This window comes from Nuphar pumila, chromosome 7 (genome assembly GCF_984573655.1).
Source record: "Nuphar pumila chromosome 7, dmNupPumi1.hap1.1, whole genome shotgun sequence".
In the NCBI taxonomy this organism is placed as follows: Eukaryota; Viridiplantae; Streptophyta; class Magnoliopsida; order Nymphaeales; family Nymphaeaceae; genus Nuphar; species Nuphar pumila.
In genome coordinates this window covers 55,460,322-55,486,616 of record NC_143255.1, presented here as the reverse complement: position 1 = coordinate 55,486,616, position 26,295 = coordinate 55,460,322, and positions in this window count along the sequence as shown.

Below are 26,295 nucleotides of genomic sequence, written 5' to 3'. Positions count from 1 at the left end.
ATGCTGCAGGATTAAAAGGCGGATGCTGAGTGGAGTCATCGCCATATCGCTCTACCATCTGCTGCTCGTATGACTCCTACAAAGTAATTATTATAGTATGAATTAATAATTAAGAATTACAATGTTTATGATAATATAATTCATGGTAACTTGTATATTACAATGTTTATTAATACAATAAATACATATCGTTGTCGCTCTCGCCTTCTCTGATATGAACTCTCCCGTGCTCTTACGTTTATGTGTTTCAACAAACACATCCTTGTTTGACACAATGCCTCCCTTTTCTACTTCTTGTAAGGTTAAATGATAAAAAAAATCAATTAAAAAGTATGCAAAAATACTTATAAATTTGACAATATATATTGATGAGTTACCATTTTCTTCTGGTGGCTCTCAAAAGTCCTAGATCCACCTGTGTGTAGATGGGCATCGAGCATCTTCGCTCGGTTTTGTGGAGCCTTTGTTGAGTGGTTTCGAAATTCATGACTCACCTACTTGTCGCACATTGCATCTCAATAATTTGTTCTGATAGTAGAAGGGTCATGGCCCTTCCACTGCAGTGGATCATCTATCTGTTATTGTCGCAAAAAATTTTCTCGTCTTCCCTTCCTTGCGGAAGAGAAAGAGAAATACTTTCGCGATTCAAACTTGAACGGATTTTGAAAATTGTTTTGAAATACTCGCCTCCGTTTTTAAAAATTACGGGAAAATCCATGGGATGGGGATCGACCTGTCGGTATGAGGTTCGATCGTTCCTGCCGCCTTTGACAAGGGTAATCAAACCAAGGACCAAAATTGTGCTTGACATAGCTAAATCATCAAAATTGTGTTCTATCCTAAATGCACAGAGAATTCAGGCATGTGCTATGAGATTTTGGAAAATGTAAGTTGGAAAAACATGATGTATGCTCAGAAAACATTTGGAGTTGAAAGATATTTCTTAGGGAAAGTCAATTTCTCAGGAAACTCAGATAAAAGGGGTTTTGAAATCACGAGAAAATTCATAAAGTTGTGGGAAAATCATGAATGGATGAAAATCCTGAGAAAATGGAAAGAATTCTTGAGAAAAGGAGAAACATTTGAAGGGAAAAATGCTTGTCAGGAAAGACTTCAAGTTTTGAAAGCTTTCTTTGCAAAATGATTGAAGATTCATAGGAAAACTTTTGGGGAAGGAAAATTGAAACTCGGGAAACTGAAATCCTGAGAATTTTAGCCTTGAAACACTTGGAAATCGATTTTGATCTTTGAGAAAGGTGAGAGACTTCTTTTGAAGATCTTGAGAAAATAACCTTTTCCATGGAAAACTGTGGAAAAACCTGACTTGGGAAAAACCAATTTTAAAAAATTCTCCGAGTTTCTTGAGAAATCAATTTTCTTGAGAATGAAGTTTTCTTGAGAAAATCATGAGAAAACCAATGATTTCATGATGCAAATGATATGAGTGAATGAATGCAGTTTGAAAAGATTTTCTGAGAAATTTGTTGGAAAAATGTGTATTAAGTCAAAATAAATCCTTCACATATTCTGACTGTGGCCATGAACATGTTGAGAGCTTAATTGATTTAATGCACAATACTTTGCAAAATGAGAAATATGATGTTCAGTTTAAGATAGCCTAAGAGTGTAGGCTCAATGTGACTGGTAGAGAGATGATGGATCTGGGTCTCGTCCATATTCCGACTAGGGCCATAAATATGGACTCCACCGAGTTCATCAACTTCCTAAGAATTGGTGCATGTGCCATTCGTGTACATCTATAGTGCTTTTGAAATAAAATGCATGAATCACATAAACAGGATATTGCAGGAATTTAAACTATATGATATGCATCCTAGTATAAGCAAAAAATTAAATCTCTTATTCCAAAATTTACATTATTACATCACTAAATAAATGAAAGAAAGGGAAATTGCAGACTTCAGCTCCTTCCTTTGAATGTCCCTGCCAAACTTGAAATAGGGTTAGTTCAAATATGTGGGTTTTTCCAAGATTTTCCAATAATATTCTGAAATTATTGGACTTAGTTGGATATAAACCCTATTTTCATGCTTTCTTGATATTTGAAATGATGTAAATGCAAGAAATTCAGTAGAAAATAGTTTGAAATTCGAAATTGTAGTCAAAATGACCAAAATAGCCCTAATATTGAAGTTACACCTTTAAAATCAGGGTCTTTTGAAGGAAATTTTGGTAAAATTGAGATTTTGAAATTCGAATTGGACCAAATGATGATGAAATGCATGATGAGACATGATGACATGCTGTTAAACACCTTAGGACTGTAAAATCAGAATTTTGACATGCTACCATTCGTCAAAATTAACGAATTTCGCTTGATTTTCGCTTGGATCAGGGTCCCGCGGGGCCCTGTTTTGATGATACGGTTAAACCAAGCCTCAAATGAATTACAAATGCTGTCAAATTCGGTATGGAGCATCTACCTATTCTGCTAAATAGCCTAGAGTGCTAAAACTCACAAAATGACATGGTTTAGATACTAAAATTTAAAGAAAATCCTAAAAAGGGCGGATTTCGCCTACGGACCTGAACCAAATGCAATACTTAATATGATAATACAAAAATTACAAAATAGAAACATCTGATATTTTGCATACTGCTAAAAGACCCGAAATTGAACACTTTTGAATTTTACAGCCTCTGGATTTGAACTACGGTGAGTTCGGCAACGGGAATTTGGTTCTGACGGAGGCAAAATCAACCTGATCCGATGTAAAATTACATAAAAAATAGCATATGACCGTAGAAATTTCTGATATTTAACTGAGAAACTAAGCCACATACAGGAATAACTTTCATTTTTATGATTTTGTCATTTGATCAACAGGAACAGAGATAAAAATATGACTTTTCAAGCCTAAATCAACAAAATAGATAAATATGACAAAACAGGAGACTGACAAGAAGAATATAAAACAAATAATAATACTGTTTTAAAAATCATAAAATTTCAGATGCAAACAGAGGACATCCCGAGCATGATATTCCCTTTTTACAGATTCGGATTTAAAGCAATACCCAAGGAGAACCCATCGACTTAAGTCGATCCAAAGTCTTAGAGGCCCAAATCAGGCTCTGACACGTGTCCTGAACTGTCAGATTTTGTCAGACATAAAAAAAAATTCAGAAACTTCTGAGAAAATCAGATTAAATACTAGACATCATCCCGAGTTCCAGACATTTTTCGGATCGAAAATCGGATCTCATATGAAATATATCTAGATTTTACAACTTGGAAGTAAATTTTCAAAACGTATCCCAGGTAACAAAATCCGGCCTACCATTTTGAACTTTTACCACAGTAAACAAATTCAAATCATTCCGAATTTTTGTCAGATTGTTAGGGACACCTAAGGGCGCATACTATGATTTTTTTATAATTGTCAACAAAAAATAAATGCATGAAATGACGTTTGGACTGACTGACAAAAACAGAGAGTTACATAAATGAAGCTGAATGCATGAGGTATTAAATAAATTCATGGAACATGATATTTAAATGAAATAAAACATAAATCTAACCTATTTTTAATGCATGAACGTGATGAATGCATGAAATCTAATCAAGAAAGCATTAGAAACATTTTCTTTTGATATATGTCATTTTATGACAATAGCTCGATCCATCCCTCGGATGAGCTCTTTCTTCAAACGACAACATGAATCAAACCAAGGGAATTGTCATGGTGAAATCAATAGGAATGGAGGCTTACCTCATATTTTCCAGCGGTTTTGGAACTCCCAAAATGAGCGGCTACCTTGATAATGGGCTCCAAAGGGGCGTGAATCTAGAGGAAACCAAGAAAGAAAGAAAATGGAATTCTGAAGTTCAATTCTCAAACAGGGCCCCCTTGAGTTGGGCGTGGGCTAGGGTATTTGTAGAAATTTTAGAGATTTTCAAAATTCAAACACAGTGAATTTGGACCTTCTATGTGGCGCCATCTTAGGGCATGCCATTTTGATTTTTGAGAAAATAAAATTGAGAATTTTGTGGGTGAGACACCTCAGCAGGGGAATTTGGAAATTTTCAAAATTGTAGTTTGATTTTCTCTGCAGGAGGCTCCCAAATGGTGCCACCTCAGAGGGTGCTATCTGGGGTTTGAAATTCAAATTTTGCTTTTTTGCAGGGAGCCCTCAGGTGGCGCCACCTCATGGTGGGCTACTTTTATTTTGAATAAAATAAAAAATGAAAATTGAAGCCAAGTGGAGTTCTGGAATAGTGCCACCTCAAAAGGTATTTGAGATTTGAATCTAGAAGCAGTAGGAGCATGCCATGTGGTGCCACATCAGAGTGGCTCTTGACACGTGTCAGAAGAACACGACAGTGGGCTTAGAAGGTACCACCTTAGAAGAGTTTGAATTCTACTTTTTCTGATGAAAGGAGATCTGGACATGTGGCAGTCCAAGATGGTTCCATACCTGACAAGTGTCAGCTTGCTGGAGGAGGTTCTTTAGATGGTGCCACCTCAGGAAAGAAATTTGAAATTCAAATGAGGTTGGCTATGGAAGAATGGAGGGTGGACATGTGGCGGCACCTGAGGGTGGCTCCTACAATGCCATGTGGCAGGAGGAAGGAAAAGGAGGGAAAGGGACACGTGGCACCATCTCAAAAAATGAATTTAGGCAGGAGACTTCAGGATTTGCTCCACCTCAGCCTGGAGTTTGAATATTTGAATTGTTGCTTTTTCTGAAGGAGACAGAAAGTGACATGTGTCACTTGCTTTTTCTGAAGAAAGCAGAGAGTGACACATGTCCCTTGCTTTTTCTGGAAAGAGCAGAGAGTGACATGTGTCACTTGCTTCTTTTGAGAAAAGTAGGGAGAGACATGTGTCATTTTGCTTTTTCTGAAGAGAGCAGAAAACGACATGTGTCATCTACTTTTTCTGAAGGAAGCTAGAAGTGACATGTGTCACTTGCTTTTCTGAGAAAAGCAGAAGGTGACATGTGTCAGTCTGCTTTTCCTGAGGAAAAGAGAGAGTGACATGTGTCACTTGCAGGAGACATAATTCGAATGGTGCCACCTCAGGGGAGACAAGCTCTACTTTTTCTGGACAAGGCAGCACATGGCACATGGCATCTCAGGGTGACCTTGGAATGACACATGGCACAGGGTGAAGATGGTGGACACTGCCACGTGGCATGGAATGAAGAGGATGTCTAATGACATGTGGCGGCATCTTAAGGTGTCCCCACATTGACACGTGTTGGAGGATGGAAGGAGAGACAAAACGACATGTGGCACCACCCCCTAGTTGAACCCCACGCTGACACATGACAGAGCAATGGAAGGAGAGAGAAAATGGTCTAGTGGCGCCAATCCAAGGACAAGGCTCCTATATTTTTGTGTTTTTCAGAAGAAAAGCCTATATGACACCACCTCAGTGTGGGTCCCATATTGCTTCTTTATTGAAATAAGGACAAGACAGTAAAACCTCTTTTTGGAATTTTCATAAAATCTGGACTAATTGGCAAAATAGAAATTTTGAAAAGAGTTGGCCCCTATAGGGCGATTTTGTAAAAGAATGATATTGGAAATTGCTGATAAAGGGGGAAGATCTGAGATAAAGTGGTTGAAATCCATATTGAAAGCTATCCCGGTCGTTTTCTTGAGGAAATATTTTGAAATTCAGAGTCCTGGGGTAAAATGAGAAGAATTGATAATTTTGAAGACCTAGGGTTTTAAAATTGATTTTAAAAAGAGTTGAAATTTAAATCTGGATTGACAATTTTGAAAATTGAGAGTTCTGGACCTCAAAATGACATGCTGTGCAGTGCGGTGATATGAAATGTTCATGCAATGATAAGCAATGCCATGTCTTATGAAATGCAATCCTGAACCAGGATTTGGAGATTCCCGTCTTCTGTTAAGAGTAGAATTTTGAACATCTGAGCTAAAATAGAGAAATTTTGAGAGTTGCAGATGCAATTTAGACTTCTGTAAGGTTCTGGCTTAGAAAATAACCATTTTGCCCTTCGGCGATTTCAAAGGCTAGATGATGATGCTTGGTGGAAATGTTGGAGAGGTGAATAAAAATTTGGGGTGTTTACAGATGCCCCTCTTTGCTACTAAGCCGGCTTGTGGCCGAGCTTAGTGGCAAAGAAAAACACTCCAAATTTGGGCTATATATAAAAAAATGCCCCAGTTCGAAGGATCTGACTGGGTATGAGGAAATTAGCCCGAGGAAAATGGTTGATATGAAATAGAGAATGAAGAGGAAAGATTCACTCTCTGAGAGTGAAATTCAGGTTTTTGCCCTTAACCTGGATGGGACAAAAATACCTCGTATGGAACGAAGCTCAGGTTTGACCCTTAACCTGATTGGGGAATGAAATATCTCATCGAAATGAGACTCAGGTTTGTACCCTTAACCTGATCGGGCGGAAGATGAAATACCTCTTTGATTGAGGCTCAAGTTTATACCCTTATCCTGATCGGGTGGATGGAATATCTCATAGAAATGAGACTCAGGTTTGTACCCTTAACCTGATCGGGTGGAAAATGAAATACCTCTTTGATTGAGGCTCAGGTTTACACCCTTATCCTGATTGGGCAGAAAATGAAATACCTCTTTGAATGAGGCTCAGGTTTATACCCTTATCCTGATCGGGCGAAAAATGGAATATTGGAAGGTGAATAAGACAAATTTTCTTGAAGAGGAATGAGGAGATGAAAATGGAATTGTAAGAGGCAATCTTGGAAGATGATCAAGACGGGAATTTTTCATCAGTGTGAAATATGAATAAGGTAAGGAGTAAGACGACTCTTTTGACAACGCGAAAGATGGATATGGCAATCTTTTGATGAGAATAGGGTAACTCTTTCGGCAACGTGAAAGATAGACAAGGCAAACTTTTTCAGAGAAGAGTAAGGCAACTCTTTTGACAACGCAAAAGATGAATAAGGCAATTTTTTTTTCCAACGAAGAATAAGGCAACTCTTTCGGCAATGCGAAAGAAGACCGCAGGCGATCCAAAGGAACAAGGCGATTCTTTCGACAACGCGAAAGATGACAAAAGGTAATCCGAAGGAACAAGGTGATTCTTTCGACAACACGAAAGATGATAAAGGCAATCCAAAGGAGCAAGGCGATTCTTTCGAAAACGTGAAAGATGACAAATGCGACTTAAAGGAACAAGACGATTCTTTCGACAATGCGAAAGATGACAAAGGTGACTTAAAGAAACAAGGTGATTCTTTCGACAACGCGAAAAGATGACAGAGGCGACTTAAAGGAACAATGAGATTCTTTCGATAACGCGAAAGATGGTAAAGGCAATCCAAAGGAGCAAGGCGATTCTTTGGACAATGCGAAATATGGTAAAGGCAATCCAAAGGAGCAAGGCGATTCTTTCAACAATGCGAAAGATGGTAAAAGCAATCTGAAGGAACAAGGCGATTCTATCGACAACACGAAAGATGACAAAGGCAATCCAAAGGAACAAGGCGATTCTTTCGACAACGCGAAAGATGACAAAGGTAATCCAAAGGAACAAGGCGATTCTTTCGACAACGCGAAAGATGACAAAGGTAATCCAAAGGAACAAGGCGATTCTTTCGACAACACTAAAGATGACAAAGGTAATCCAAAGGAACAAGGCGATTCTTTCGACAACGCGAAAGATGACAAAGGTAATCCAAAGGAATATGGCAATTCTTTCGATGACAAAGGTAATCCAAAGGAACAAGGCGATTCTTTCGACAACGCGAAAGATGACAAAGGTAATCCAAAGGAACAAGGCAATTCTTTCGACAACGCAAAAGATGACAAAGGTAATCCAAAGGAACAAGGCGATTCTTTCGACAACGCGAAAGATGACAAAGGTAATCCAAAGGAACAAGGCGATTCTTTCGACAACGCGAAAGATGACAAAGATAATCCAAAGGAACAAGGCGATTCTTTCGACAACGCGAAAGATGACAAAGGTAATCCAAAGGAGCAAGGCGATTCTTTCGACAATGCGAAAGATGACAAAGGTAATCCAAAGGAACAAGGCGATTCTTTCGACAATGCGAAAGATGATAAAGGTAATCCAAAAGAATAAGGCGATTCTTTCGACAACGCGAAAGATGATAAAGGCAATCCAAAGGAATAAGGCGATTCTTTCGACAACGCGAAAGATGACAAAGGCAATCCAAAGGATTAAGGTGATTCTTTCGACACGCGAAAGATGACAAAGGTAATCCAAAGGAATAAGGTGATTCTTTCGACAACGCGAAAGATGACAAAGGCAATCCAAAGGAACAAGGTGATTCTTTCGACAACGCGAAAGATGACAAAGGCAATCCAAAAGAACAAGGCGATTCTTTCGACAGCGCGAAAGATGACAAAGGTAATCCAAAGGAACAAGGCGATTCTTTCGACAACGCGAAAGATGACAAAGGCAATCCAAAGGAATAAGGTGATTCTTTCGACAACTCGAAAGATGACAAAGGCAATCCAAAGGAACAAGGCGATTCTTTCGACAACGCGAAAGATGACAAAGGTAATACAAAGGAACAAGGCGATTCTTTCGACAACGCGAAAGATGACAAAGATAATCCAAATAAACAAGGCGATTCTTTCGACAACGCGAAAGATGATAAAGGTAATCCAAAAGAACAAGGCGATTCTTTCGACAACGCAAAAGATGGCAAAGGTAATCCAAAGGAACAAGGCGATTCTTTCGACAACGCGAAAGATGACAAAGGTAATCCAAAGGAACAAGGCGATTCTTTCGACAACGCGAAAGATGACGAAGGCAATTCTTTCGACAACGCGAAAGATGACAAAGGTAATCCAAAGGAACAAGGCGATTCTTTCTACAACGCGAAAGATGACAAAGGTAATCCAAAGGAACAAGGCGATTCTTTCGACAACGCGAAAGATGACAATGGTAATCCAAAGGAATATGGCGATTCTTTCGACAACACGAAAGATGACAAAGGTAATCCAAAGGAACAAGGCGATTCTTTCGACAACGCGAAAGATGACAAAGGTAATCCAAAGGAACAAGGCAATTCTTTCGACAACGCGAAAGATGACAAAGGTAATCCAAAGGAACAAGGCGATTCTTTCGACAACGCGAATGATAACAAAGATAATCCAAAGGAACAAGGCGATTCTTTCGACAACACGAAAGATGACAAAGGTAATCCAAAGGAACAAGACGATTCTTTCGACAACGCGAAAGATGACAAAGGTAATTCAAAGGAACAAGGCGATTCTTTCAAAAATGGGAAAGATGACAAAGGTAATCCTTTCGGAGAGAAGGTTAATCTTTCAACAACATGAAAGATGATAAAGGCTATCCTTTCGGAGATAAGGCTAATCTTTCAACAATGTGAAAGACGACAAAAGAAAATCTCTCGAAGGGGTCAAGATGCATCAATATGGACATCAAGCTCTCACTTAACGTCAGGATAGCTAGAAAATATTGTCAAAATGTTGAAAATTTATTGTTGATTCAACGTAATTGAAAATGATGCTCATTGTTGTGAAAATATTCCTTCTTTTCTACCAGAAGCATTACCTCCAAATGGGATTGACTTCGTAGAATCAAGATTCGGAATTCAAATCGCTTGCGATTGACCTTCTTCAAGGAAGTTATCAATTTTCTTGATATGAATAGGAAAGAGAATTTGATATTATGAAAGCAATTGATGAAAGAATATTAATAATAGAATTTCACAAATTTAAAGAAGATTCTTGATAAATGTGGCAGTTTGATATCCTGGGAGCTTCTCTCATGATAATCTTTCTGCACTCTTTTGGCTTTCTTGGGTTTTGGCTACATTCTTCTTCATTTTGGAGATGTTCTGACTTTTTTTCTCTTTCTTTTTCCTCTCTCTTGACTCTTTTGGAAGGGCACGACACAAACTCTTTCAACTTAGAGATGTTTTGATCCTTCTTTGACGGTATTGGCTTATGAGTTAGAGATCTTTGGATGATAGCTGAAATTAAATATCTTTTAAGGATTGTCGAGAGGTTCATCGCATCTGCCTTCATCTCGACAGTGCTTTGGACTTTCCCTAGAAGGATCCGTCACAAACTCCGTCATCTTGGAGATGTTTCAAATCTTCTTTGGCCCCAGGGGTCTATTCGCTTAATTCGCCTTCATCTTGACGACAAGTGAGAGATCCCTTTTGCGGATATTTAATTGCAGCTTAGGTGATTTTGAGGAGACAGGGCTTGGATAAATGCTCTCTTTTCTAGCACTCAGGATATTTTCACTGCCTCATTTTACAAGAATAATCTTTAAAGATGTGCCATTGACTGCGATCAATATCAATCATCTATGGCTTTTCAATAACATTGAATCTTCTTTTCTGGCCATATCGAGGATTTATCCTTCATCATTTTGGTTGGCCAATAGAAAGAATTTGATGTTTGAATCTCTTTTCGCAAAAGCTTCACTCTTTTGGAAGTAATGCTAAAGGTAAACTGAGGTAAAAATTTGCGTAATAAAATTTTGAAATCAATAGGTAATTAATTGATAAATTGACAAAATGTTCTTGAAATCCTTGGTGAAATAGAGCACTTGAGGTCTGGCTCAACACATCCGTGACGAAAATTATCCTTTCTTTTCCAAAGGATGCGACTAACAATATCAGTTCAATTAAGAATGACCATTGTTGAGAATAATATCAGTTCAATTAAGAACAATCATCAGTTCACTATGAACTATATCAATTCAATGAAGAACGATCATCGGTTCACTAGGAACAATATCAGTTCAATTAAGAACGACCATCAGTTCACTGGGAACAATATCAGTTCAATGAAGAACGACTATCAGTTCGCTTGGAACACTATCGGTTCAAGGAAGAATGACTATCAGTTCGCTTGGGAACACTATCAGTTCGATGAAGAACGACTATCAGTTCTCTTGGAACACTATCAGTTCGATGAAGAACGACTATCAGTTCACTTGGAACACTATCAGTTCAATGAAGAACGACTATCAGTTTACTGGGAACACTATCAATTCAATGAAGAACGATTATCAGTTCGCTTGAGAACACTATTAGTTCACTTGGAACACTATCAGTTCAATGAAGAACGATTATCAGTTCGCTTGGCAACACTATCAGTTCACTTAGAACACTATCGGTTCAATGAAGAACGACTATCAGTTCACTTGGAACACTATCAGTTTGATGAAGAACGATTATCAGTTCGCTTGGAACACTTATCAGTTCACTTGGAACACTATCAGTTACATGAAGAACGATTATCAGTTCGATGAAGAACGACTATCAGTTCACTTGGAACACTATCAGTTCAATGAAGAACGACTATCAGTTCGCTTGGAAACACTATCAGTTCGATGAAGAACGATTATCAGTTCACTTGGAACACTATCAGTTCGATGAAGAACGACTATCAGTTCGCTTGGGAACACTATCAGTTCGATGAAGAATGATTATCAGTTCACTTGGAACACTATCAGTTCGATGAAGAACGACTATCAGTTCGCTTGGAACACTATCAGTTTAACGAAGAACGACTATCAGTTCGCTTGGAACACTATCAGTTTAATGAAGAACGACTATCAGTTCAATGAAGAACAACTATCAGTTCACTTAGAACACTATCAGTTCAATGAAGAACAACTATCAATTCACTTGGAACACTATCAGTTCAATGAAGAACGACTATCAATTCACTTGAAACACTATCAGTTTGATGAAGAACGACTATCAGTTCACTTGGAACACTATCAGTTCGATGAAGAACGACTATTAGTTCACTTGAGAACACTATCAGTTCAATGAAGAACATGGACCATTATAGAGAGTTGGATTGCTTCTATGAACGGTTTCAGAATTATCCCCTTATCCTGAACGGGGAATGAAAATTGGATGACCTGGCGGTCGAAATTGAGAATTTGGTAATTTGAAAATTTGAAAATTTGAAATTGGGTGACCCGGAGGTCGAAATTGAAGAATCGAATGACCCGAGGGTCGAAATCAAAGAATTATGGAAAATGATTCAGGTTTATCCCTTAATCTGAATGGGAATTTTGATATTTAATGCAAATGAATATGATTGAATGCAAATTGATGCAAATTGATGCAAATGAATGCAAAATTAATGCAAATGAGTGCATATATATGCAAAATGAGAGATCGTTTATCCTGCCTGCATACAGAATGTTTTGAAAACAATTTTTCAAAAGATGCCCCAGTGTAACTGGGAAGAGGGAATAAAATTTAAAGAAGGCTCTCTGCAGTGCAAAGTCTTTATTAGACTTTGAGGAAATTTTGGATTGGGAGAAAAATGATATGGTAGACAATTGAAAAAATATCCCATTACTAGGGATGAAGTCACCGCTGAAATCACGACAATTGTGTTGTCATTCTTTGTAAGAGAAATAACAACAGAAAATGTGCCTTGTTAACTAGCCGAGGTCGTCAACCACGAGAAAAATACCATTTTGAAGGAAAGAGATATCTCTTGGAAAAACAATCCGCAAATGGATCTAGAATAAGGAGAAGGCAAGTGGGTAAACAATTTCCACTGCAATAATCAAGGTGTGCACGAGGAAAATCAGGCGAAGAATTTTGCGAATAGACAAAAGGATTGAAAATCCAAAGAGAGAAAACATATGATTTTTGAAAATTGCAGGTAGGATAAAAATGCAGCTGGAAATTCGAGATCCAGTAGAACGGGAGAATGGAAAATCACCTGGAATTTTGAAAGAAATTGGATATTTTGAGAAGTCATCTAGGGTTTGAGAAAGTAAAGGGAAAGGATGAGAATATGGAAATTTGAAAATATTTTTGGAAAAATATGAGGAAAATAAAAGTAGCACACAATCACATCCTGCACAAACATTTATGCACATACAACACTCCCTAAAGGCTGACTCTAGATGCATCATTTTGAAAAACAGTTGTAGGACCCTAATCCTAACTCTAGGCTCAGATCATCTTTGTCCAATCTAGTTATGCCGATATACCCGAATCGAAATCCGAGGTACGTGGCATATAATCTCAACTCCGGTTCTAAGGTAAGGTTTTCCAACATCCTTGAGCGCCTACCGATATACTTCGGACTGTGGCCCGCGGTACGTGGTAGGGGGGTGTTAACCCAAATAATTGGCCCAGTTGTGAGGCTCTGTCCCGAACTAGGGTTCTGGAAGAGAGCCCAGCAACGTGAAGACCGGGTAATGATAGGTAAGGGAGGTTTGAAAAAAAATGATCACATGCAAGAAATAGAGGGCTCTAAATCCTAGAGAGTTAGATTTTGAAAAATCTTTGAAGAAGCATACATTGTTTGCATTCAGATCCTAAATTGAGGAGAGTTGTGTTTAGACCTAAGTCTATGTGAGCATGGAAATATCTCTTCAATCTGGTCCTACCAAACCATGCCTAAGTTATATGCAGTCAATGTCAGCTAGGTCAGAATCTAGGCTCCTAGGTTCGCATGATATCAAAAGTAAAGAGCTGACATTTTGTGAACATAATTTTGATAATTAAACTAAGTCGAGCACAATTTTGACCAGACAAGGATAGGTCCCATCACGGTCGCCAAACCTGTTATTGTCGCAAAAATTTTTCCCGTCTTCTCTTCCTTGCGGAAGAGAGGGAGAAATACTTTCGCGATTCAAACTTGACCGGATTTTGGAAATTGTTTTGAAATACTCGCCTCCGTTATTTAAAATTGCGGGAAAATCCATGGGATGGGGCTCGACCTGTCAGTACGAGGTTCGACCGTTCCTGCCGCCTTTAACAGGGGTAATCGAACCAAGGACCAAAATTGTGCTTGACATAGCTAAATCATCAAAATTGTGTTCTATCCTAAATGCACAGAGAATTCAGGCATGTGCTATGAGATTTTGGAAAATGTAAGTTGGAAAAACATGATGTATGCTCAGAAAACATTTGGAGTTGAAAGATATTTCTCAAGGAAAGTCAATTTCTTAGGAAACTCAGATGAAAAGGGTTTTGAAATCACGAGAAAGTTCATAAAGTTGTGGGAAAATCATGAATGGATGAAAATCATGAGAAAATGGAAAGAATTCTTGAGAAAAGGAGAAACATTTGAAGGGAAAAATGCTTGTCAGGAAACACTTCAAGTTTTGAAAGTTTTCTTTGGAAAATGATTGAAGATTCATAGGAAAAGTTTTGGAGAAGGAAAATTGAAACTCGAGAAACTGAAATCCTGAGAATTTTAGCCTTGAAACACTTGGAAATCGATTTTGATCTTTGAGAAAGGTGAGAGACTTCTTTTGAAGATCTTGAGAAAATAACCTTTTCCATGGAAAACTGTGGAAAAACTTGACTTGGGAAAAACCGATTTTGAAAAATTCTCCGAGTTTCTTGAGAAATCGATTTTCTTGAGAATGAAGTTTTCTTGAGAAAATCATGAGAAAACCAATGATTTCATGATGCAAATGATATGAGTGAATGAATGCACTTTGAAAAGATTTTCTGAGAAATTTGTTGGAAAAATGTGTATTAAGTCAAAATAAATCCTTCACATATTCTGACTGTGGTCATGAACATGTTCAGAGCTTAATTGATTTAAAGCACAATACTTTGCAAAATTGGAAATATGATGTGCAGTTTAAAATAGCCTAAGAGTGTAGGCTCAATGTGACTGGTAGAGAGATGATGGATTTGGGTCTCGTCCATATTCCCACTAGGGCCGTAAATATGGACTCCACCGAGTTCATCAACTCCCTAAGAGTTGGTGCATGTGCCATTCATGTACATCCATAGTGCTTTTGAAATAAAATGCATGAATCACATAAAGAGGATATTACAGGAATTTAAACTATATGATATGCATCCTAGTCTAAGCAGAAAATTAAATCTCTTATTCCAAAATTTATATTATTACATCACTAAATAAATGAAAGAAAGGAAAATTGCAAACTTCAGCTCCTTCCTTTGAATGTCCCTGCCAAACTTGAAATAGGGTTAGTTCAAATATGTGGGTTTTTCCAAGATTTTTCAATAATATTATGAAATTATTGGACTTAGTTGGATATAAACCCTATTTTCATGCTTTCTTGATATTTGAAATGATGTAAATGCAAGAAATTCAGTAGAAAATAGTTTGAAATTCGAAATTGTGGTCAAAATAACCAAAATACCCCTAATATTGAAGTTACACCTTTAAAATCAGGGTTTTTTGAAGGAAATTTTTGTAAAATTGAGATTTTGAAATTCGAATTGGACCAAATGATGATGAAATGCATGATGAGACATGATGACGTGCTGTTAAACACCTTAGGACTGTAAAATCAGAATTTTGACATGCTACCATTCGTCAAAATTAACGAATTTCGCTTGGATCAGGGTCCCGCGGGGCCCTGTTTTGATGATACGGTTAAACCAAGCCTCAAATGAATTACAAATGCTGTCAAATTCGGTATAGAGCATCTACCTATTCTGCTAAATAGCCTAGAATGCTAAAACTCACGAAATGACATGGTTTAGATACTAAAATTTAAAGAAAATCCTAAAAAGGGCGGATTTCGCCTACGGACCTGAACCAAATGCAATACTTAATATGATAATACAAAAATTACAAAATAGAAACATATGATATTTTGCATACTGCTAAAAGACCCGAAATTGAACACTTTTGAATTTTACAGCCTTGGGATTTGAACTACGGTGAGTTCGGCAACGGAAATTTGGTTCTGACGGAGGCAAAATCAACCTGATCCGATGTAAAATTACATAAAAAATAGCATATGACCGTAGAAATTTCTGATATTTAACCGAGAAACTAAGCCACATACAGGAATAACTTTCATTTTTATGATTTTGTCATTTGATCAACAGGAACAAAGATAAAAATATGACTTTTCAAGCCTAAATTAACAAAATAGATAAATATGACAAAACAAAAGACTGACAAGAAAAATATAAAACAAATAATAATACTGTTTTAAAAATCATAAAATTTCAGATGCAAACAGAGGACATCCTGAGCATGATATTCCCTTTTTACAGATTCGGATTTAAAGCAATACCCAAGGAGAACCCATCGACTTAAGTCGATCCAAAGTCTCAGAGGCCCAAATCAGGCTCTGACACGTGTCCTGAAGTGTCAGATTTTGTCAGACATCAAAAAAAATTCAGAAAATTATGAGAAAATCAGATTAAATACTAGACATCATCCCGAGTTCCAGACATTTTTTGGATTGAAAATCGGATCTCATATGAAAGAGATCTCGATTTTACAAGTTGGAAGTGAATTTTCAAAACGTATCCCGGGTAACAAAACCCAACCTACCATTTTGAACTTTTACCGCAGTAAACAAATTCAGATAATTCCGAATTTTGTCAGATTGTTAGGGACACCGAAAGACGCATACTATGATTTTTTTATAATTGTTAACGAAAAATAAATGCATGAAATGACGTTTGGACTGACTGACAAAAACAGAGAGTTACATAAATGAAGCTGAATGCATGAGGTATTAAATAAATTCATGGAACATGATATTTAAATGAAATAAAACATAAATCTAACCTATTTTTAATGCATGAACGTGATGAATGCATGAAATCTAATCAAGAAAGCATTAGAAACATTTTCTTTTGATATATGTCATTTTATGAGAATAGCTCGATCCATCCCTCGGATGAGCTCTTTCTTCAAACGACAACATGAATCAAACCAAGGGAATTGTCATGGTGAAATCAATAGGAATGGAGGCTTACCTCGTATTTTCCAGCGGTTTTGGAACTCCCAAAATGAGTGGCTACCTTGATAATGGGCTCCAGAGGGGCGTGAATCTAGAGGGAGTTCTGAAGTTCAATTCTCAAACAGGGCCCCCTTGAGTTGGGCGTGGGCTAGGGTATTTGTAGAAATTTTAGAGATTTTCAAAATTCAAACACAATGAATCTGGACCTTCCATGTGGCGCCATCTCAGGGCATGCCATTTTGATTTTTGAGAAAATAAAATTGAGAATTTTGTGGGTGAGACACCTCAGCAGGGGAATTTGGAAATTTTCAAAATTGTAGTTTGATTTTCTCTGCAGGAGGCTCCCAAATGGCGCCACCTCAGAGGGTGCTATCTGGGGTTTGAAATTCAAATTTTGCCTTTTTGCAGGGAGCCCTCAGGTGGCGCCACCTCATGGTGGGCTACTTTTATTTTGAATAAAATAAAAATTGAAAATTGAAGCCAAGTGGAGTTCTGGAATGGTGCCACCTCAAAAGGTGTTTGAGATTTGAATCTAGAAGCAGTAGGAGCATGCCATGTGGTGCCACATCAGAGTGGCTCTTGACACGTGTCAGAAGAACATGACAGTGGGCTCAGAAGGTGCCACCATAGAGGAGTTTGAATTCTACTTTTTCTGATGAAAGTAGATCTGGACATGTGGCAGTCCAAGATGGTTCCATACCTGACAAGTGTCAGCTTGCTGGAGGAGGTTCTTTAGATGGTGCCACCTCAGGAAAGAAATTTGAAATTCAAATGAGGCTGGCTCTGGAAGAATGGAGGGTGGACATGTGGCGCCACCTCAGGGTGGCTCCTACAATGCCATGTGGCAGGAGGGAGGAAAAGGGGGGAAAGGGACTGTAAACACCCCAAATTTTCATTCGCCTCTCCAACATTTCCACCAAGCATCATCATCCAGCCTCTGAAATCACCGGAGGGCAAAATGGTCATTTTTTGAGCTCAAAACTTGAAAAAGTCCAAATTTCATCTACAACTCTCAAAATTTCTCTATTCAGCTCAGATGTTCAAAATGCTACAGGAGACGGGAATCCCCAAAGCCTGATCCAGGATTGCATTTCATAAGACATGGCATTGCATATCATTACATGAACATTTCATATCACTGTACTGCACAGCATGCCATTTCGAGGTCCAGAACTCTCAATTTCAAAATTTTCAATCCAAATTCGAATTTCAACTCTTTTTAAAATCAATTTCAAAACCCTGGGTCTTCAAAATTATCAATTCTTCCCATTTTACCCCCAGGACTCTGAATTTCAAAATATTTTCTCAGGAAAACAATCTGGATAATTTTCGATAAGGATTTTGATTCTAGCCCTTTCATCTCAGATTTTGCCCTTTTGTCAGCTATTTCAACTATCATTCTTTTACAAAATCGCCCTACAGGGGCCAACTCTTTTCAAAAATTTCTGTTTTACCAATTAGTCAAGATTTATGAAAATTCTAAAAAGAGGTTTTACTGTCTTGTCCTTATTTCAATAAAGAAGCAACGTGGGACCCACACTGAGGTAGTGTCACATAGGCTTTTCTTTTGAAAAACCTGAATTTTGAAAAACCCAAAAATATAGGAGCCTTGTCCCCTGGATTGGTGCCACTTGTCTTTTCTCTCTCCTCCCATTTATCTGCCAAGTGTCAGTGTGGGGCTACCTTAAGAAGCCACCACATGTCATTAGACACCCTCTTCATTCCATGCCATGTGTCAGTGCCCACCATCTTCACCCTATGCCATGTGTCATTCCAAAGATCACTCTGAGATGCCAAGTGTCATGTGTTGTCCTAGCCAGAAAAAGCAAAACTTGTCTCCTCTGAGGTGGCACCATTTGAAGTGTGTCTCCTGCAGAGGACACGTGTCAACCTCTCCCTCCTTCAGAAAAGTAGATTGACACATGTCTCTCCCTATATTTCTCAGAAAAGTAGAGGACACGTGTCACTCCTAGCTTCCTCCAGAAAAAAGTAGGCTTGTCTCCTCTGAGGTGGCGCCACTTGAAGTGTGTCTCCTGCAGAGGACACATGGCAATATCTGCTCTTCTCAGAAAAAGCAAACGCCATGTGTCATTCTCTGCTCTTCTCAGAAAAAGTAAATGCCACGTGTCATTTCCTGCTCTCTTCAGAAAAAATTGGAATTCAAATATTCAAATCCTTCCAGAGGTGGCGCAAATCTTGAACTTCACCTTTTCTATTTTGTCTGAGATGGCGCCACATGGCTTGGACGTCCTTCTCTTCCCTCCGCCATGTGTCAATCTCTGCTTCTTTCAGAAAAAGCAGGATGACACATGTCTTCCCCCTACCATTTCTCAGAAAAGTAGATGACACATGTCATGTCTAGTTCCCTTCAGAAAAAGTAGAGGACACGTGTCACTCTTGGCTTTCTTCAGAAAAAGCAACCTTTCAAAAATTTTCAGACAAGACCTAGGTGGCGCAAATCCTGGATTCTGCTTTTTCTACTTTGTATAGGAGGGCGCCACATGTTAATTGCTCCTCCCTCCTTCCACATGGCACTGTAGGAGCCACTTTGAGGAACTGCCATATGTCCATCCTCCATTCCTCCAGGGCCAACCCTCATTTAAAATTCAAATCTCCTTCTGAGGTGGCGCCATTTGAGAAGGCTTCTCCAGACAACTGACACTTGTCTGCCACATGTCCAGACCTCTCTGCATCAGAAAAAGTAGAAAAGCCCCCCTCTGAGGTGGCGCATTCTGCTTCTTCCATTCCTATTCTCCTGCCACATGGCAGTGTGGAACCACCCTGAGGTGGCGCCACATGTCATCCTCTCATTTCCTGCAGAAAAAGTAGAATTTGAATTCCTCTGAGGTGGCACAGTCTGCTTCTTCCACTCCTGTCCTTCTGACATGTGTCAAGAGCTTCCAGAGGTGGCGCCACATGGCATGCTCCTACTGTTTACAACTTTACACCTCAAACCTCCTTTTGAGGTGGCGCCATTCCATAGCCCCACTTTGCTTCATTTCTTTTATTTATTTTATTTTTTTATAAAATTAGCCCCCTGAGGTGGCGCCATTTGAGAAGCTTCAGAAAATTAGGAATTTGAATTTCAAACTCCAAGAGAGCACCTCCTGAGGTGGCGCAATCTGGGAGCCTCCTGCAGAGAAAATCAAGCAAACCCCAATTTTGAAAATTTTTAAATTCTGCTGAGGTGTCTCACCCATAAATTTTCCCATTTTATTTTCTCAAAAAAAATTCAAAATAGCACCCCCTGAGATGGCGCCACATGGAGGGCTCAGATTGAGCCTATTTGAAATTCAAAATTTTCAGAAAATTCTATAAATACCAGGGCTCATGCCCAGCCTAGAGGATCGAATTTTGAACTCCAATTTGAGACTTCAATTTTGATTTTGAACTCCAGCCTAGGTCCCCTCTAGAACTCACTTGTGTTCCTTGGAATTCACGCCCCCCTTGGGCTCAGTGGAGAAGGTGCAGTGAAGCATCTACATTGCTCGTGCTGCGGCCAACTCGATTCAAGCATGGGTCGATCTTGGTCAATCATCCGAAGCCCGGATCGAAGGACGAACGAAGCCATTGGTAGCCGTCCCTTTCAAGAGTTTCAAGGCTGCATAATGAAGCAAGGTGCACCTCTTTTCCTCTTGATTTCATAATATCATGATTTGATTCATAAGTCGTTTGAAGAAAGAGCTCATCCGAGGGATGGATTGAGCTATTCTCATAAAACGACATATATAAAAATACATAATTATGCTCCCTTGATGATCTTTAGCATTCATGCATTTATCTAGATTTAATTTATATTTTATTTCGTTAATTTAGCATATTTTATAGGTTAATTAGGTTTAATTAGGTATTTATTTCAATTCTGCTCAATTTCAGTAGCTCTCTGTTTTTGTCAGTCAGTCCAAACGTCATTTTATGCATTTATTTTTCATTAAAAACTCTAAAAAAATCATGGAATGCGCCCTTAGGTGTCCCTAAAAATGTGCCAAAAATTCGGAGAGATTTGAATTCGTTTACTTTGGTAAACATTCAAAAAGGTGAGTCAGGTTTTATTACCCGGGATGCATTTTAAAATTTCATTGCCGACTTGTAAAATCAAGATCTCCCTCATGGGAGATTCAATTTTCAATACAAAAGATGTTCTGAACTTAAGAATATGTCTAGTTTTTAACCTAAGTTTCTCAGATTTTTCTGATGTTTTTTTAGTGTCTAACAAAAATCCGATAGTTTGGGACACGTGTCAGAGCCTGATTTGGGTCTCTGAGACTTTGGATCGACTTAAGTCGATGGGTTCTCTTTGGGTATTTCTCCCAATCCAAATCTGTAAAAAGTGAATGTTGTGTCCGAGATGTCCTCTATTTGCATTTGAAAGCTTGTAATTTTTAGAATAGTTGTGATATCTGTTTTGGATTTTTTTTGTCAGTCTTCTGTTTTGTCACATTTGTCTGTTCTGTCGATTTAGGAATGAAAAGTTATATTTTTATCTGTGTTTATGTTGATCAAATGCCAAAGTCATAAACATAAAAGTTGTCCCTGTAAGTGTCTTGAGTAGCACTGTTAAATATCATAAATTTCCATGGCTGTTTTCTATTTATTTAGCATTTTATGTTAGATTAGGTTGATTTTACCTCCATCAGAACCAAATCCCCATTACCGAACTCACCATGGTTCAAATCCCGTGGCTGTAAAAACCAAAAGTGTTACATTTCGGGTCCTTTAGCAGTCTGAAAAATATCAGAAGTTTTTATGGTGTAGATTTTGCATTATCATATTAAGCATTGCATTTGGTTCGGGTCCACAGGCGAAATCCACCCTTTTTAGGATTTTCTTTAAATTTTAGCTTTCATATCATATCATTTCGTGATTTTTAGCATCCTAGGCTTCCTATCAGAGTAGGTAGATGCTTCATACCGAATTTGGTGTGATTTGAAATTCATTTGAGGCTCGATTTAGCCATATCATCAAAACCGGGCCCCGCAGGACCCAGATCCAAGCGAAAAACAAGCGAAATTCGTTATTTTGGATAAATTGCAAAATGTCAAATTCTGATTTTACAGTCCTAATGTGTTTAGCAGCATGTCATCATATCTCATTATGCATTTCATCATCATTTGATTCAATTTGAATTTCGAAATCTCAATTTTACCAAGTTTTCCTTAAAAAACCCTGATTTTAAAGGTATAACTTTATAATTAGGGGTATTTTGGTCATTTTGACCACCATTTCGAATTTCAAACTATTTTTCACCGAATTTCATGCATTTACATAATTTCAAATATCAAGGAAGCATGATAATAGGGTTTATATCCAATTAAATCCAATAATTTTATAATATTATTGGAAAATCTTAGAAAAACCCACATATTTGAGCTAACCTTATTTCAAGATTTGGCAGGGATATTCAAAAGAAGGAGCTGAAGGCCGCAATTTCTTTTATTTCATTTATTTAGTAATGTAATAATGTAAACTTTGGAATAAGAGATTTAATTTTCTGCTTAGACTAGGGTGCATATCATATAGTTTAAATTCATGCAATATCCTGTTTCTATGATTCATGCATTTTATTTCAAAAGCACTATGGATGTACACGAATGGCACGTGCACCAACTCTTAAGGAGTTGACGGACTCGGTGGAATCCATATTTACGACCCTAGTCAGAATATGGACGAGACCCAGATCCATCATCTTTCTACTAGTCACATTGAGCCTACACTCTTAGGCTATCTTAAATGCACACCATATTTCTAATATTTTCAAAGTATTGTGCATTAAATCAATTAAACTCTGAATATATTCATGGCCACAGTCAGAATATGTGAAGGATTTATTTTGACTTAATTCACATTTTTCCAACAAATTTCTCAGAAAATCTTTTTAAAATGCATTTATACATTCATATCATTTGCATCATGAAATCATTGGTTTTCCCATGATTTTCTTAAGAAAATTTCATTCTCAAGAAATCGATTTCTCAAGAAACTCTGAGAATTTCTCAAAATCAGTTTTCCCAAGTCAAGTTTTCACAGTTTTCCATGGAAACCAGTTTCTCAAGAAACTTCTAAAATTTCCAAAGTTGGATTTCCAAAATCCAAGTTTCCATAGTTTTTCCCTGGAAAATGTTATTTTCTTAAGATCTTCAAAAGAGTTTTCCAATCTTTCTCAAAGATCAAAATCGATTTCCAAGTATTCCAAGGGTAAGATTCCCAGGATCTTAATTTCCCAAGTTCAGTTTTTCTTCTCCAATGAGTTTTCCTATAAATTTTCCATCATTTTCCTAAGAAAATTCCCAAAGTTCGAGTTTTCCTGAGAAGTGTTTCCCTTTTCAAATGTTCACCTTTTCTCAAGAATCACTTCTATTCTCCCAGGATTTTCAACTATTCATGATTTTCCCACATCTTCATAAATTTTCTCGAGATTTCAAATCCTTTTCATCAGAATTTCCTAAGAAATTGATTTCCATCTTTTTCCTGAGAAATATCTTTCAACTCTAAATATTTTCCAAGCATACATCACGTTTCCAACTTTCATTTTCCAAAATCTCATAGCACATGCCTGAATTCTCTGTGCATATAGGATAGAACACGATTTTGATGATTTAACTAAGTCAAGCACAATTTTGGTCCTTGGTTCGATTACCCCTATTAAAGGCGGCAGGAACGGTCGAACCTCGTACCGACAGGTCGAGCCCCATCCCATGGATTTTCCTGCAATTTTCAAAACGGAGGCGAGTATTTCAAAACAATTTCCAAAATCCGGTCAAGTTTGAATCGCGAAAGCGTTTCCCTTTTCTCTTTCGCAAGGAAGGGAAGACGGGAAAAATTTTGCGACGAAACAGGTTTGGCGACCGTGATGGGACCTGTCCTTGTCTGACTTCAATTGTGCTTGACTTAGTTCAATTATCAAAATTATGTTCACAAAATGTCAGCTCTTTACTTTTGATATCATGCGAACCTAGGAGCCTAGATTCTGACCTAGCTGACATTGACTGCATATAGCTTAGGCATGGTTTGGTGGGACTATATTGAGGAGATATTTTCATGCTCACATAGACTTAGGTCTAAATACAACTCTCCTCAATTTAGGATCTGAATGTAAACAATGTATGCTTCTTCAAAGTTTTCAAAATCTATCTCTCAAGGTTTAGAGCCATCTATTTCTTGCATGTGATCATTTTTTCAAACCTCCATTACCTATCATTACCCGGTCTTCACGTTGCTGGGATCTCTTCCAGAACCCTAGTTCAGGACAGAGCCTCACAACTGGGCCAATTATTTGGGTTAACACCCCCCTACCACGTACCGCGGGCCACAGTCCGAAGTATATCGGTAGGCGCTCAAGGATGTTGGAAAACCTTTCCTTAGAACCGGAGTTGAAATTCTATACCACGTACCTCGGATTTCGGTTCGAGTATATCGGCATAACCGAATTGGACAAAGATGATCTGAACCTAGAGTTAGGATTAAGGTCCTACAACTATTTTCAAAATGATGCATCTAGAGTCAGCCTTTTAGGGAGTGTTGTATGTGCATAAATGTTTGTGCAGGATGTGATTGTATGTGTGTTATTTCCTCAATTCTTTATATTTCCCAATGTTTTCCAATTTATTAGGCCTTTTTCAAAATATTCTTATTTTCCACAAGATATCTTTTTCAAACCCTGGATGATTTTACCGAATATCCAATTTCTTTTAAAACTCCAGGTGATTTTCCATTCCACTGGATCTCAAATTTCCAGCTACATTTTATATCCTGCCTGCAAAATTTTTCTAAATTTCCTACATTTTCCTAAGTCTCATTCTGAGTCTTTCTCTGTTTTCAGTTCGATGGCATCAAGTCAAGTCGATCCTATCTTTCCCGAAGGTCACATCTTCTACGAGGTGCAACAAGGTCATCCCGAACATTGAGCCCTTAGCACCAGAACTTTCATTCCTCGGTGGTACTATTCCTGGCTCAAAAGCTTTTCCCGAATGTTCCCGGACCATTTGAGCGAGTGCGGATTAGAATTGGCGTCAGCAGTCGGAAAGCAGACCATCAATGGCAACCTGATCCACGCAATGGCGGAACGATGGAATCCTCGAACGTGTACTTTCTGGTTCCCGTGGGGAGAGATGACCGTCTTAATGGATGAATTTTCAGAAATCATGGGATTACCAGAACCAGCCGGTCAACTAGGAGATCCATTAGAGCATCAATTCCTGATCAATGTCAAGGGTTTGGACCCCCAAGACTCCTTAGCTCGTATGACAGGTCGCTGATCCTGGCCCCTGATCCAGTTGGACGAAAATGAATATGTTGACCTGCTCGAGTTGTACCACCAATACGGAACCTTCGTTGAAGTCAGCTCGTTATCAAGGACAGCAAAAGAAAGGATTCAGAATGCAATGGTTTTGTGCACTGTAGGATTATCCCTCTTTCCAGATGGACAAAACTACATGGACATCAGAATAATCCAGCTTATGAGAAGATGGGGAAGTCGGCAAACCAATCGCCTTTCCATAGCCATGGCAGCGCTCGCCTTCCTGTATCGTGGTCAAACTCGATTCTCACTTGAAGAATCCATCTTAGTTGAAGGTTGCATCTACACACTTCAATCCTAGTTCTTCCAACATGTTCCAACCCGAGCAAGCTCTTTCAGATACAATGGCCAAGAACTCCTTCCAGTAGCGCAGTATCGATCCATGATCAACATTATTCAAGAAGATGACATTGTCTGGGACTATTTTGATTGGCAACTGTCCCCTCCCAGATATACATACGCTTATGGCAAGCGGTTCAAGTTGTTGGGACCATTCTTCTGCACTTACTACCAACCAGAGAGATGTGTTCGACAATTCTCCCAGAGGCAGCAGTACGTCGAAGCCCGACTGTTATCAGAAGCTATGGCCGAGTTTGATCTCACCTCTGCAAAATGGTCCGGGGTATATCATTCTGCCCGCTACGGCTGGGATTCCTTTGTCTCTCTTAGAATCTTTCCAGGTCCTAGAGTGTCTGCCGACTATCATGAATGGTGGCAAATTGTTTGTCCTCCACCTCTTTGTCAAGATCAATAAAATCATAAAATTTTCTCTCTTTCTATTGTGGTTTGACGACCTCGCCTAGGTAACAAGGCATATTTTCGTTGTTTATTTTTCTTGCAAAAGGAATGACAACACAATTGTCGTGATTCTTGCAACGACTCAGTCCCTAGTAATGGGATATCTTTTTCAAATTTTCCACCATATTTTCAGGAAATATTTCTTCCAAAAACCAATTTCTACAGAATCTAATCAGGTCTATGCCCTGCAGAGAGCGTTTTCAACATTTGATGGTTCAAACAAGATCAGGCAAAAGGACAACAACACCGCAGTACTCGTCAGCCTCAGAAGAAGAGATGGGTTCCCCCCTGGTCCGAGAGGAGTCAAGAGCAACAACAAGAAGACAATGGCATAGACCCTCAAATGTATGCCATGTTTTGCAAGATGATGAATAAAATGATGAATAAGCAGCCCGGGACCAGCTCAGAAAGGAATCCATTTAGAGAAAAGTTTCATGGTCACAGGGGTAAGAAGGCTTCCAAAAGGCAGATCTAGCCAGAGGAAATCTCAGATGAATCAGACTCCATTGAAGATACAGATGAAGAATATG